General features: G+C 35.9%; 1 protein-coding gene across 1 annotated transcript in view; it reads right to left on the bottom strand.

The window, feature by feature from the left end:
* Nucleotides 1-15,954, bottom strand: part of LOC126204421 (uncharacterized) — a 270,652-nt gene that overhangs the window by 197,212 nt on the left and 57,486 nt on the right. The window lies entirely within an intron of this gene.

Here is a 15,954-nt window from a genome sequence, read left to right as displayed (position 1 = left end):
GTGGGTACGATGAACTATCAACAAAGTTAATTAAGGCATGTTCTTGTGAGTTTAGTACAATTCTAAGTTACTTGTGTAACCAGTCAATTATAACTGGGACATTTCCTGACTGGCTAAAATATGCAGATGTTAAGCCTCTATTCAAGAAAGGGGATAAAGAGATACCATCAAACTACAGACCGATTTCACTTTTGCCAGCATTCTCAAAAATTTTAGAAAAAGTAATGTACAGGCAGCTGCTCAACCATCTGACCACAAATAACATATTATCAAGAACATAGTTTGGATTTCTGAAGGGTTCTAATCCTAGGGGGCGGAGTAGACGTCCGCTGCAATGATGTATTATCAGCAAGACGAGCGCTAAGAGAGACGCTCGAAAAGCTCAAAAATGTACATGTGATGGTAACCAGCATTCCATACGATTTTTTTAAGAAATCTCGTGTTAACGAAGAAATAAAAAAAACTAAGACTGCTTCACAAAATAACAAAGTGCTACCCAAATTCAACATTTGTCCAGCTAGATTTCAGAAAACAACATTTCATAAACAGTGGAGGTCTCCTAAATAGAGCAGGACAACTGTATGTCTGTGCTCTAATTATGAAAACAATAAATAATTTCAATGATCAACACAAACTGCCTGGTATCCTCACCATAGCAGTAACTGAGCAAATAGAAATTTGCAAGGAAACGTCTAAGATGAGAGAGATACCTAACATACCGGTACCAGTATCCGAAGGAGTGGTAGAATATGGGGTACCAGCAGAAATGTCAGGAACATCCAGCAGAGTTGAAGAGGAAACAATTTCTTCAGATGAGAAAGCCTACAAACCTAGTGTAAACTCATGTGCACCTGAAACCTCCAAGGATGAAGCTGTCAGCACATTCGACACACTTAATGCTTCATGCTCACTTGTAACTAGGACTGCAACCACACCAACAGCCAAGAACCATTCAATTAGATCCAGAAACTCATCAGCTGCTCTGCAGACATCTCAAAGGAAGAGCCTCAGGATAAGAAGAGCTGCTGTGCGTAGTGACTATTTTTTATGGGACCTTCGCAATTTGAAGAAGAAGAAAAGGTAGAATCTTTACAGTGTCAGCAACAAGAAAGTACAAAGGTAAATAGTGCAGCAAATCCACTACACGAAACTTTAACAGTTGTATACTAAAATGTGCAAGGACTAGAAAGTAAATTAGCTGAAATAGAAGTTCTATTAACTGACTATCTAAAAGACATTAACATACTATGCATAAGTGAGCACTGGGTAAAAGAAATGCAAGCGTCTAGCATAATTATTCCAAATTTTGAAATGATTAGCAAATTTTGTAGAATCAACCATAAAGGGGGTGGGACATGTATTTATGTTAGGACAGGGGTAGAATCAAAAGAAATTAAATGTAAACTAAAATGCATAGAAAAAGATTTTGAATACAGTATATGTGAGCTAACCAAATTAAAAATTACTATTGTGTGTTTGTACCGATCACCACTGGGCAACTTTGCCATTTTTATGGAAAACCTTGAGGGACTGCTGAATGAACTTAAACATAATGTAATTGTTCTTGGTGATTTTAATGTTAACTTTAAGAATGATTGTAGTAAACAACAGCAACTGTGCAATCTGTTTTTGTGTCATAATATGATGGCAACTGTAAATGAAGTTACCAGATGCGGAAATATGTCTGAAACTATAATAGATCAAGTATTTATAAACAAGGACAAGTGTGAATATAACACTGAAGTAATTGACACTGGTTTCTCAGATCACAAGGGTATCAAATTGAGTTTAAATGTCACATCTTACAAGGACCCTGTTATCAATAACAATTACAGAGAAAGGAGATTTATAAATGATGACAGCATAAGAATTTTTAATTACATTCTGGAAAATAACAACTGGGGTAGTGAATCAAGTGGTGATGTCAACAGAAAGTTTGACTCATTCCTTGAAAGCTACAAACACTGCTTCGATGTTGCCTTTCCTATAAAAAGAGTCAAAACTAAACATAAAACCAAAACATGGGTTACACAGGGGATTAGAAAGTCATCAGACACTCTCAGAAAGCTAAATAAATCAGCCAGGAAGAATGTAGTACTGAAAGCACATGTGAAATGTTATAGAAGCCTGTACAAGAAAGTAATAATTGCAGCTAAGAAGCTTTTAATGATACCTATATTGAGAAAGGTAACAATAAAATGAAGTCAACTTGGGAGGTAATAAATAAAAATATTGGTAGACACAAAAGAAAAGATAACAGCTTTGTCATTAAAAGTGGGGGTAAAACTGTTAAGGACCCACTTCAGATTGCCAACATATTTAATGAAAATTTCACAAATATAGCCATAAATTTAATTAAAACTAAATGCAATTCCAATAGCAAGGTTAAAATCCCCATGAATGACATGACAATGTTCCTTTATCCAGTAACTGATTCAGAGGTACTAAATGCTATAAATAAGTTAAAAAATAAAATGTCATGTGGGTGTGATGGGATTCCTGACAAAGTCATTAAGCAAAGTGCAAGAAACATAGCCTCGCATCTCACTGAAATTATAAATGAATCTTTTAAGACAGGGGTGTTTCCATCAAAACTTAAAATGTCTACTATAAAGTCACTTTACAAGAATGGTGATAAATATGATGTTAGTAACTTTAGGCCTTTATCAATGTTGTCAGGTTTCTCAAAAATAATAGAAAGGATAATGTATCAGAGACTATACAAATTTCTTATTAAGAATAGAATATTGGTTAATGTGCAAAATGGTTTCCGTAAAAATAAATCAACTGAAACAGCTATCTTCAATTTTTTGCAACTTGTTCTAAATTCCATAAACAGAAAGGAATTAAATTGTGGATTGTTTTTAGACTTATCAAAGGCCTTTGATGTCATGGACCATAAGTTACTGCTTAGGAAGTTATATGCCTATGGGATACGTGGAGTTGCCCACCAATGGTTTGAATCATATCTGTCAGACAGGTATCAGAAGGTGGAGATAAGCCAGGCAGATAGGACATATTCATCAAGATTCGAGAGAGTTTTGTATGGAGTACCCCAGGGATCTGTATTAGGGCCATTACTGTTTTTAATATTTATCAATGACCTACCAAGTCAACTATCTGAAGCAGAGGCAGTACTGTTTGCTGATGATACAAGTTTGTTTGTTAAAGCAAATAGTGAAGCTGACTTACAGGAAAAAGTCACATTAGCAACAGACGAAGCAGACAGATGGTTTAATGAAAACAGACTCATTGTGAATGCCAAAAAAACAACGTGGATCAACTTCAGACATATTACAAATAAAATAAAAACTAACCTTACAGTAGAACTGGGTAAGTGTAAGATTGAACAAGCATCATACACTAAATTCTTGGGAGTATGGTTTGATGAACACTTAAGATGGGAAAAGCATGTAATATCATTGAACAAAAAATTAAGTCAAACATGTTATATACTTAGAATGCTTAAAAGCTCATGTAATATTAAAACAGTGTTATGTGTTTATTTCTCATTCATGCACAGTTTATTAAGATACGGCGTACAGTTTTGGGGGAACATCAGTGTAACAAAACACTCATTTAGACTACAAAAGAAGGCAGTCAGAATAATAAAAGGTATAGGATATAGAGATTCTTGTAGGCAAGCTTTCAAAGAATTAAAAATCATGACACTACCATCTTTATACATATATGAAAGCATATGTTTCTTAAAAGAACACGAGGAATTTTCTACATTAAACAGAGAATTTCACAACTACGAAACAAGGAATAGGAATGATTTCCACAGAGAAATCCATAAAACAGCTATGTATCACAAAAGTGTACTATACCAACCCAAAATCCTCTACAGTGCTCTCCCCAAAGAACTAAAAATAATACCAAAACTGTACATATTTAAAAGAGAATTAAAAAACATGTTATTGAGCAATAGTTTTTAAAGTATTGAAGAGTTTATGAATCGTTGACAATAAATGCGCAGTTAATATTTCCCTGACATAATAAATATGTGTAATTGCTCACATTTAAATACTTGCTGTTTCTATGAAAGTGTGAAACAGTGTTAATGTAAGAATGTAAATAATCTTTGATGTGAGAATCACTAACTTTTTTTTTTTGTACGTTGTTATCCTACTTGTATATTTTTATGTTAATGTTCTAAAAGTTCTATTAAAATTGTAATGTCTAAGTGACAAGTAAATTCAATTACAAATTTTCATGTATATGTATTTTAAATTGTAATGTTTATTGACAAGTCCTATGTCATTTCGATGATGTACTACAAGGACGCTAATAAATTGAATTGAATTGAATTGAGAAGGTTATTTACACCTACAGTGAAAATGTACTTAATCCATTAAATAACAAATTACAAGCAGCAGGTATTTTCTGTGATTTGTCAAAGGCATTTGACTGTGTGAACCACAACATCCTTTTAAGTAAATTAGAATTCTATGGTGTCATGGGCAGTGCTGCAGAATGGTTCAAGTCATACCTCACTAACAGGAAACAAAGGGTGTCAGTGCAAGGGACTAGTGAATTAAGTCATCAGTCATCATCAGAATGGGAAGAAATTACATGTGGTGTCCCACAAGGATCCATCTTAGGGCCATTGCTTTTTCTTGTGTACATTAATGATCTCTCATCAGTTACACTGCCAGAAGCAGAGTTCGTTTTGTTTGCAGATGACACAAGTATTGCAATAAATAGTATGTCAAGTGTAGTTCTAGAAAGATCTGCTAATAATATTTTCATGGATATTAATAAATGGTTTAAAGCCAATTCACTGACATTAAACTTCGAAAAGACTCACTATATGCAATTCAGAACCTGTAAGAGGTTTCCACCCAGCATATGCATAAAATATGAAGAAGAACAGATAGAAGAGATTGACAGTCTTAAATTCCTGGGATTACAACTTGATAATAAATTCAGTTGGGAAGAGCACACCACAGAACTGCAGAAACGCCTTAACAAATCTGTATTTGCAATTCGAGTGTTAGCAGACATAGGTGACATAAAAATGAAAAAGCTTGCATACTTTGCCTACTTTCATTCCATAATGTCATATGGTATAATATTTTGGGGTAACTCTTCAAGTCAAACAAAAGTTTTCAGAGTCCAAAAGCGTGTAATACGTATTATTTGTGGAGTAAATTCATGGACGTCTTGTAGAAACCTCTTCAAAGAACTGGGTATACTAACTACTGCCTCTCAGTATATTTACTCATTAATGAAATTTGTCCTAAATAATATATCTCTTTTTTCAACAAACAGCTCAGTTCATACATACAATACCAGGAACAAAAATGATCTGCACAAGGACTTAAAAGCACTTACTTTAGTTCAAAAAGGGGTCCACTACTCAGGAACACTCATCTTCAATAATTTTCCAGTAAACATAAAAAATTTAGTTACAAATAAAGATCAGTTTAAAAGGAGCCTGAAAGACTTACTAGTGGCCAACTCCTTCTACTCCATTGACGAATTTTTTAATAGAAACAAATGATGTATTGTATATATTCATACTATTAGTATTGTTATTTCAGCTCCAAAAAAAAAAAAAAAAAAAAAAAAATTGACATGTTCCACATCCACGAGGATCTCCTCAGCACGGATCTATGGAACGAAAACTAATCTAATCTAAAGCAGTCATCTGATGTAGCTCTAAGTAAAATTCAGACAAGTAAGAGAAATTGTGCAGGCAAAAATGGTATAAATGACTTTAGAGAGATTGAGGATGATTTGTTGCATGAAGATAAGGAAAGCAAGAAGGAAAAAGGTTTGGTTGTCCGTATATATCTATAAAAGTTGCAAATTATGAAGGAGTTTTCCTCTTAGCCACCTGACCTCAACGAAAATATTTTGTTTGGAATGAATTGGATACAAGGAGTAAATGCAGATTTTGGCTGGAATAACAAAAGGTTAAGGCTTACCAAACCAAAGACAGATGTAACACATGTGACTGAACTAATCATCCAAAATTGCCTAGAGAACAATTTTCAAATTAGAAGAATGATTTGTGCAAATGAAAAGATTGATGTTAATGATGAAGACAATGAAGAAGAATGTGGTGAAAACAAATATGCTGAATTAGTGGCCACCAAACTAAAAGAAGCTGGAAGTCTAGATGGAGAACAGACAGATCAGTTAGGTATATAAAGATGTGTTTTGTGAGAAACCTGGGAAAGTGAAAAAACTATGAATGTAGACTTAAACTAAAACCTCACAAACCATTTTTCATCAAACCATATGGAGTACCCATCTCAAAAAGAAAAGTTTTGGAGAAAGAACTAAAAAAGATGGAAGAGTGGGAAGTAATTGAAAGGTGCAATAGTGCATTCAATAACCCGTTGGTGGTAGTTTCCAAATGTGATGGTGGTTAAGACTTGGGCTTGATTGAAGACATTTAAACAAATATCTTGAAAGGGAAACTGATTACCATGAGATGAATTATTACATAAGTTTGAACATATGAAATACATATCTAGTTTAGACTTAACAGTGGGTTTCCATCAGGTACCATTGGAGGTTCAGTCTAGAAAATATACCACATTTTTGTATGGTGGAAGATGTTTTTGCTATTGTGTTGTACCATTTGGCCTTAATGCATCGGTTGCTGAATTTATCTGAGCATTGGATTTTGTTCTAGGAAAAGGACTGTTAAGTAAATTAATCCTTTGTATTGATGACATACTTGTAATATAGGAAAGAGTTAGGAAGAACATATACATTTGTTGGGTGAACTGTGTTACAGATTGAGGCAGGGAGGGACGTCATTAAAACTAAAGAAGTGCAAATTTGGAGTTAGACAGCTCAAATTTTTAGACATACCAGCTCAGAAGAAGGAATCTTGCCTGATGAAGCAAAACTTGAAGCCACTGCAAAATTTCCTGTGCCCAAGACTAAGAGACAACTTAAATCATTCTATGAAATTTTTGGCTACTACTGGAAGTTTGTCAGCAATCAAGCTTTAAATGCACCATGTTTGAACAAATTGTTGAAGAAGAACACCATTTGGGTATGGGACAAGGATTGTCAGGAAGCATTCAACAACATCAAGAAACAAATGTGCAATATTAAAATGTTATACAGACCTGATCTTACAGAGCCATTTTGCATTATGACTGATGGCAGTGACTGTGGACTGGGAGCTCATTTGTTCCAAGAGAAGATTGTCGATGGTGTGATGGAACATAGATCAATAGCTTTTGCCAGCAGAACTTTGCAAAAACATGAGAAGTCTTATACTGTCACCGAAAAAGAAATGTTAGCAGTCTGTTGGGCTCTCACAAAGTTCAATAATTACCTATTGGGACATCAAGTAGTAGTATACACAGACCATAAGGTTTTGTACTATATACAATAGCGTACTTTGCATCAGAGCAGGATACCCAGGTGGGCACTATTCCTCCAGCAGTTCAACTACACAGTAAAGTATACAAAAGATGAAGAAAATGTATACTTTTACAATATTGCCAGGAGAGTGAGAAAGCAATTATCTATAATTTGACAGGTGCCAAAGGGTAAAAGTTAGTAAGCAAACCTGCAAAGGATATATGCAAAACATCTTGCCAAAAGAACAACTACAACTTGTAGTAGTTGATCTTTATGGATCATTGCCTAAGGCTAAAGGAGGATTTTGTTACATATTTGTCATGTGGATATTTTTTCAAAATTCATTAAACTATATCCATTGAAGAAAGGAACCAGTAAGAACATAATTTTGAAAATTAGAAGAGACTATTTCACAAGGTAGGAAAACCAAAGAGCATACTTTCTGACAATGGAGCACAATTAACTTCTAAACTTTGGAAAACATTTGTTGAAAAAAATGGTTCAAATGGCTCTGAGCACTATGGGACTTAACATCTGAGGTCATCACACACATCCATGCCTGAGGCAGGATTCAAGCCTGCGATCGTAGTAGTCATGCAGTTCCAGACTGAAGTGCCTAGAACTGCTCAGCCACCACAGTCAGCAAAACATTTGATGAGGATGAGAACATAAACCATATTCTGATATCTGCTTATCACCCCTGTTACATGAGAGAAATAGGGAGATTATTTAGAACTTATTGTATAAAAAATCATGTAAGTTGGATAGAGTACATAGACAGCTTTGAAGATATACTGAATGGCTTGCAGCATTCATCTACTGGTATCACGAGAAACCACCAAACCTGATCAATAAATTAATTGAATTCCCAGTATGTAAGGCTATGAGTCCACAGGGAAGAGAACAAATAGTCAAGAAAGTAATGGAATAATAGGGGAAACTGAGAAAAAACAAACATGATAAGAAGTTGAAACCTACAAATTTTAAAATTGATGATCTGGTCCTGGTGAAAACACATGAAAAATCCAAGGCTATAAGTAATGAATTAAAGAAATTCTTTTACTTATATATTGGTCCATTCAAAATTCAGCCTATGTCAGACCCAAATGCATACAGGTTAGTGTATCCAAAGTCTGGAAGGTTATTTGGTCTACATAACATAACAAAACTGAAACCTCATAAGCAAGTGTCAAACACTAAGAAAAAATGGGATGATATAAAATCCCTCAGGAGGACACCAATTCTTTGTGTTAAGTGTCTTGTGAGCACTAGGTCTCCAAGCTATGTAGCATTCTATTTTCTTCTTTTTGGTTTTGGATGCTACATCTTTTACTCATTTGTAAACCTGTAATGAAGTTATCTTTTACTGAAAATACTATCCATTCTCTGTGGTATAAGTTTTCTTTATGTAATATATATGACTATTGAGTGACATTATTTGAGGAATAATTTGGAAATGTAAACTGTGTGCTAAATTTGACTTTCATACAGTAGTGATTGACAAATTATTGTAGTTATACTCTGAAGAGCATGTATTTGATCTATGGGTGATTCTTTGAGAATTACAGGCATGGCCATGATTTTATGAATTTGCTAATGAGATATACAAATGGGCAATGTTAAAGATGTACATGTGTTACTAAACTGACAAGTTGCACTGTGACAAAAGACATTTTGTGAAAAGTTTGTTATGACAAGATGGTGTGATGATGAATTGTCTGTGAGTTCGTTTGATATGATAAAGAGTTAAATGAGATCTGGGGGGTCAAATATACTGTATAGTGGAATATATTGATATATTAATCAAAAATAAAGGATTCATATATAATTCATTTTTGGTTCATTGACTTTAATCTGTATACAGCTAAATCTTTACAGTTTAGAGATGCTTAATTTTATGTGATTTTGTTTGTAAATATGCTAATAGTATAGGGTAATATGTGAGTGCTTTTGATGTATTAATAACTGGTGTGACCTAATTGTAATCTACATGAGTCCATTGAGTAATGAGTTCATCCCTGTTCCTACATAGAGAACTATATCCAAGATCTTTATCGGACCTGGAAGTGAAAATTGAAAAACTGTGAAACTAATAGTGGACTGCACTATTTCAGCATAGAGACTGCCAGGCAAAGAGGGGTTGCAGACACAAGATGGACAGTGTAAAAGGACTGATGACTGTGAGTTCGTTTGATATGATAAAGAGTTAAATGAGATCTGGGGGGTCAAATATACTGTATAGTGGAATATATTGATATATTAATCAAAAATAAAGGATTCATATATAATTCATTTTTGGTTCATTGACTTTAATCTGTATACAGCTAAATCTTTACAGTTTAGAGATGCTTAATTTTATGTGATTTTGTTTGTAAATATGCTAATAGTATAGGGTAATATGTGAGTGCTTTTGATGTATTAATAACTGGTGTGACCTAATTGTAATCTACATGAGTCCATTGAGTAATGAGTTCATCCCTGTTCCTACATAGAGAACTATATCCAAGATCTTTATCGGACCTGGAAGTGAAAATTGAAAAACTGTGAAACTAATAGTGGACTGTACTATTTCAGCATAGAGACTGCCAGGCAAAGAGGGGTTGCAGACACAAGATGGACAGTGTAAAAGGACTAATGACTGTGAGCTGCCGATTCCTTAAGATGTGCAATGCAAACAAGTGTCTGGAGTGACAGCTAAGAAAAGAAAACTTTTTTTGATTTTTTTGAATTGTGTATATGTATTTATATACATATTTAGCAGTCATTCATACAAGTAATAGTAAGAGTGGCTGGGGGGGGGGGGGGGGGGGGGGTGGGTTGCATAATGATACAGCCTTCCCCAAAACTCAAATGCAATGTCTGATACCACCTTTCTTTCATGTGCATCCTGAGATAATTATCGGACAACTTTGTGCTTACTAAGGCCTTCTTTGTGTGTCTTTATATATATATATATATATATATATATATATATATATATATATATATATATATATATATATATATATATATATATATATAGTAGAGGGAAACATTCCACGTGGGAAAAATATATCTAAAAACAAAGATGATGTGACTTACCAAATGAAAGTCCTGGCAGGTCGACAGACACACAAACAAACACAAACATACACACAAAATTCCAAAATTCAAGCTTTTGCAACAAACTGTTGCCTCATCAGGGAAGAGGGAAGGAGAGGGAAAGACGAAAGGATGTGGGTTTCAAGGGAGAGGGTAAGGAGTCATCCCAATCCCGGGAGCGGAAAGACTTACCTTAGGGGGAAAAAAGGACGGGTATACACTCGCACACACACACATATCCATCCACACATATACAGACACAAGCAGACACATTTAAAGGCAAAGAGTTTCCTTGTCTTTGTCTTTAAATCTGTCTGCTTGTGTCTGTATATGTGTGGATGGATATATGTGTGTGTGCGAGTGTATACCCGTCCTTTTTTCCCCCCTAAGGTAAGTCTTTCCGCTCCCGGGATTGGAATGACTCCTTACCCTCTCCCTTAAAACCCACATCCTTTCGTCTTTCCCTCTCCTTCCCTCTTTCCTGATGAGGCAACAGTTTGTTACGAAAGCTTGAATTTTGTGTGTATGTTTGTGTTTGTTTGTGTGTCTGTCGACCTGCCAGGACTTTCATTTGGTAAGTCACATCATCTTTGTATATATATATATATATAATGAGGGAAACATTCCACGTGGGAAAAATATATGATATGTCCGCTTGTGTCTGTATATGTGTGGATGGATATGTACGTGTGTGCGAGTGTATACCTGTCCTTTTTTCCCCCTAAGGTAAGTCTTTCCGCTCCCGGGATTGGAATGGCTCCTCACCCTCTCCCTTAAAACCCACATCCTTTCATCTTTCCCTCTCCTTCCCCTCTTTCCTAATGAGGCAATAGTTTGTTGCGAAAGCTTGAATTTTGTGTGTGTGTTTGTGTTTGTTTGTGTGTCTATCGACATATATATTAATAGAGGGAAACATTCCACATGGGAAAAATATATCTAAAAACAAAGATGATGTGACTTACCAAACAAAAGCGCTGGCACGTCGATCGACACACAAACAAATACAAACATACACACAAAATTCAAGCTTTCGCAACAAACTGTTGCCTCATCAGGAAAGAGGGGAAGGAGAGGGAAAGACGAAAGGATGTGGGGGTTTAAGGGAGAGGGTAAGGAGTCATTCCAATCCCGGGAGCGGAAAGACTTACCTTAGGGGGAAAAAAGGACGGGTATACACTCGCACACACACACATATCCATCCACACATATAGAGACACAATGGATATGTGTGTGTGTGTGTGAGTGTATACCCGTCCTTTTTTCCCCCTAAGGTAAGTCTTTCCACTCCCGGGATTGGAATGACTCCTTACCCTCTCCCTTAAAACCCACATCATTTCGTCTTTCCCTCTCCTTCCCTCTTTCCTGATGAGGCAACAGTTTGTTGCGAAAGCTTGAATTTTGTGTGTATGTTTGTATTTGTTTGTGTGTCTATCGACGTGCCAGCGCTTTCGTTTGGTAAGTCACATCATCTTTGTATATATATATATACATCATTCTGACTAATTTGTTAAAACACTTGATATTCATTGTGAACGCATGTAGAATGTTCTGGAAAAATGTATATTATCATAATTGTCAGTGGATTGTAGAAAGGCCGTGGAAATGTTGGCATAAGTGGCTGGCACCACTAATTATCATAATTAGAATTGAAAAAAAGTAAACACAGAAAACATCTTTATCTTGAGAAATGGTTTAAAAGTTATTACCAAGTGATGTGTTTTCATTTGTTATCTATTTTTATGTTCTCCTCTGTAATTAATATTCTTTGTAATTACATTTCTAATTAACTCTCCAATTGTTTACATCACACAATTTTCCATTTTTTCAGAATTTGAGGTCTTATTTGTAACTTTCTTATATGCAGTCAGATAAAGCACAACATTTTTAATGTCATTGAATGTTAGTATCCAAATTCAAATTGTAATTAATTATATAACTAAAATAATACAAGAGACATTATTGTAATTAAAGTACAGATCGATTTTCATATTTAAAACTAGTGATGATACAATAAAAATTACATCAAATAATATTGTATTTTTTACCTTATTCAGCTGTAACATCAGTTTCTTTACATTTTGTAAATTTTAATTGTAACATTGAAATTCTACAAATTTAATAATGGATTTTTTTATAATTTATTGTTAAAATTCTATATAAAGCAAAGCTGCGATGCTGCCAGCAGGTCAGTTTTTTGGGGTTAGTTGTTGAGTTGTTGTTTTGTCAGTCAAAGAGATCAGTGAAGTATGTCAGTCAGTGCTTTGTTAACGTGATGAGTATGCAGCTCAGTTGTCAATAAATTTTGCGAAGTTGGAAACTGTTGTTTTCATCCATAACATGATCTCCAGGCCCATTTAAGTTACTTTAAGTAATGTTCAAGAATATAGCATCGTTATAAGGGTACATGCTACTTGTATCCAAAGAAAACACCATTATGCTACAATAATTTTGTTACCTGCTGAGTGTTGATGAGATTCCTCTTTTGAGGTGATCCCACTGCAATAAAGAGCAGCATTCCTAATTACAAATGATATATTCCCCTTCACTGAAACTAATCATATAGCAGAGATGGTGAGCTGCAGATAGCCATAACAAAAAGACTGTCAGAAAGGGAACTTTCAGCCAACAAGGCCTTCTTCGAAATTGGACACACACACAACACACACACACACACACACACACACACACACACACACAGTGCGTGCTCACAGTCTGACTTCATCTGCCAGAGACTTGTCATGTGTTGTGAGTTGTGTTTGTGTTTGTGTTTGTGTGTGTGTGTGTGTGTGTTTATGTTGTCTAATTACAAAGAAGGCCTTATTGCCTGAAAGCTCACTTTCTGACAGTCTTTTTGTGGTGTCTATCTGCGACTCAGCATCTCTGTTATATGGTGAGTAGCAAGTATCCTTTTCGTAATATTCTTATTTTCCATTCCGGATTTTCCATTGTTTGATCTTCACTGTAACTATTTGCATTGACTCTCATTGTACAATGATCTTTGTTGACTATACTTTGACCTGCACAAAATTCCTTGTTAAAATATGTATTATAACTTGGGATACTAAGTATGCAGTATGAAGCTTTTGTTGATGCAAAAAAGTTTTTTTGAACAATATTTTTTTCACAAGTAAATCAGCTGAATGTCAGGGTTATTATTGTGTTCTGTTTTTATGGACGAGTTAGAGTATCTACACCCTCCTAGAGGAAGGCTGAAGTGATGCATGCATGGGAAGGTGAACTTACTATCTTCAGGCAGAGCAGTCTGTAGCAGCACCAAATGAGATCATGGTGGATGAGGGGCCAGCACCTTTTTTTTTAAGTGCCAGTTCTACCTTCACTTAAGTGACAAACATTCATCCTTGTTTTTGCTTGTCTTACATTAAATATGTAACCATAATTTTGATTAACATTGTTACTATTGAATCTAATAGCAATATCTACCTTCCGTTGCCACTTTTCTTGAACAGGAACATCACATACTGAAGTTCAAACTGCAAGTCTTCACATTGGGATATTATTACAAAAGATGTGTTAAAAACTACATTAAATTGTAACAATCTCAACAAAGATTGGGTCTACATACTTAGTAGGGGCATGAAGCAGACTTTGGATATTGAGTGACAACAAATGCAGATGCTTGACTCTTATAGAGAGGCAGCAGTGGTGGTTTCAAATGTGTTGCCACCTGACATTTTTCTCTGCAGTGGATATGAACTGCATAGACTTCCCAACTTTTCACTCCATCCTTCGTGGGCATCCTTCACAGGCAGAACACAGTGCCAGCCCTTGTTGCTTACCATTTGGTGGAAGCTCTTCGTTGCAGGGAACTTCAACATCAAGTCAACATTTGTGCTCTCATCCAATCCAAGTGACTTGCATACATTATGTGATAGTTCTGGGAGCACATGACCCCACTATCTACCCAAACAATTGTTGCAATTCTTACATCCTGGACACTGCCTTTCCAAAGGAAGTGGATCACTCCATCATTATTTTGATGCATTGGACCATTATGTCAGATCATCTCCTGGTGGTCTTACACACTGAAATCCATGATGCAGTCTCACCAATCAATTGTCACAGCTGCAAGGCATCATTCGAGAGAAATATGACACTGTCTTCAACAATACTTTCTGTATGACACCTGGTCATGGATACTGTAGGTGCTGAGGGGGTATTACTTCACTTTTAGTCATTTAGTACTTGAAGCAATCGAAACTAATACCCCAAGGGCACTGCAGCAGCCCTGATACTTCCCTTGCAACTGCCACTGCACAGACTTCATGTGATCAAGAACAAGGACTGGCACTCCAGGGGTGCAGCAGAGGCCAATAAACTTCCCTTGCAACAGACACCACAGATATTTAATATGATCACGATGAATAACTACATGTTTTTTTTTTTTTTTTTTTTTTTTCAAATGGCATCACATCAGGTTTCTGGCAACAGAGAAGCTACTACATCAAGGTAGGTGTCAATGAGCATCATCTCAGAGCTGTGATGGCATGAATGCCATGCACAGAACTGACAGCAGCAGGGCCTGGAGGTTTATAAAGATTTTACTGTGATAGGCTGTGCAGTCAAGGCTGTCACAATGTAAGGGAGCTGCATGTAAATTAGTAACCCTGCACATGGAGACCATATTTTCCAGAAGGAACAGTGCCTGTACTGACTTTTTTAAGTTCGAGCAGACAACGATGTCAGCACAACGATCTAAAAATAATATGCTGAGCAGCAGCTCTGTCAGCATAACACCAAGAAAGTAGGCCAAGATCAGTTGAATAGTGTGCTGCTGAAATAACAACCATCAGATGTTATTTGAATCTAACTGAAAATCTTCAACAGCATCCTGTGTTCCCATTATAACTGATATCTAGAAATGTATGGGAGTGGTTACATTTCTTAAGAGTGGCAAGGATCCTCAACTGGTGCACAATTACTAACCAGCCAGTCTCCTCACAGTCCTCTTGAGGTGTTCAAGTGAATCTATCCCAGGAAGTTGCTACAGCATCTCACAGAAGACATACTGCCAGGTGACCAACTCATGTCCTGGATATGCACAACATGCCAAATGCTACAATTGGTGGAGCATATGATGGCAACCATGAATCATCATGAGTACCTTGGGGTGGTTCTCTCAAATGTATCCAAAGTGTTCAAATCTGTGAATCACAGATCGCCTGGACAAACAAGCAATAGCTACAGCAATTGTTGTAATGGTTGGTTCCAGCATCACATATCTGCCTTTTGCAGTTCTGCCTCTGAAACAGAATCTTCCATGTGTGTGTTGGGGATAGCACATAAATACAATACTACTTGGGGAGCTCGAATGTCACAGGGCTCTATTCCCAGCCTCTTGCTGTACAGCCTCTACATTGCTGATGCTCTAAAGGCTGTACATGGATAGTTAGAGCAGTAAATAGGTGACTCCACTCAGTTTACACAGAGAGAGCTACATTGCTGAGCAGAGACTACAAAAAACTTGAGAGGTGCACACACATGGGCCACCAAATGGAATGTTGAAAAAAAATTAATGTC

This window comes from Schistocerca nitens, chromosome 9 (assembly GCF_023898315.1).
Source record: "Schistocerca nitens isolate TAMUIC-IGC-003100 chromosome 9, iqSchNite1.1, whole genome shotgun sequence".
Lineage (NCBI taxonomy): Eukaryota > Metazoa > Arthropoda > Insecta > Orthoptera > Acrididae > Schistocerca > Schistocerca nitens.
Note: the sequence above shows the minus strand (reverse complement) of the source record. Positions and strands in the feature narration are given on the sequence as shown.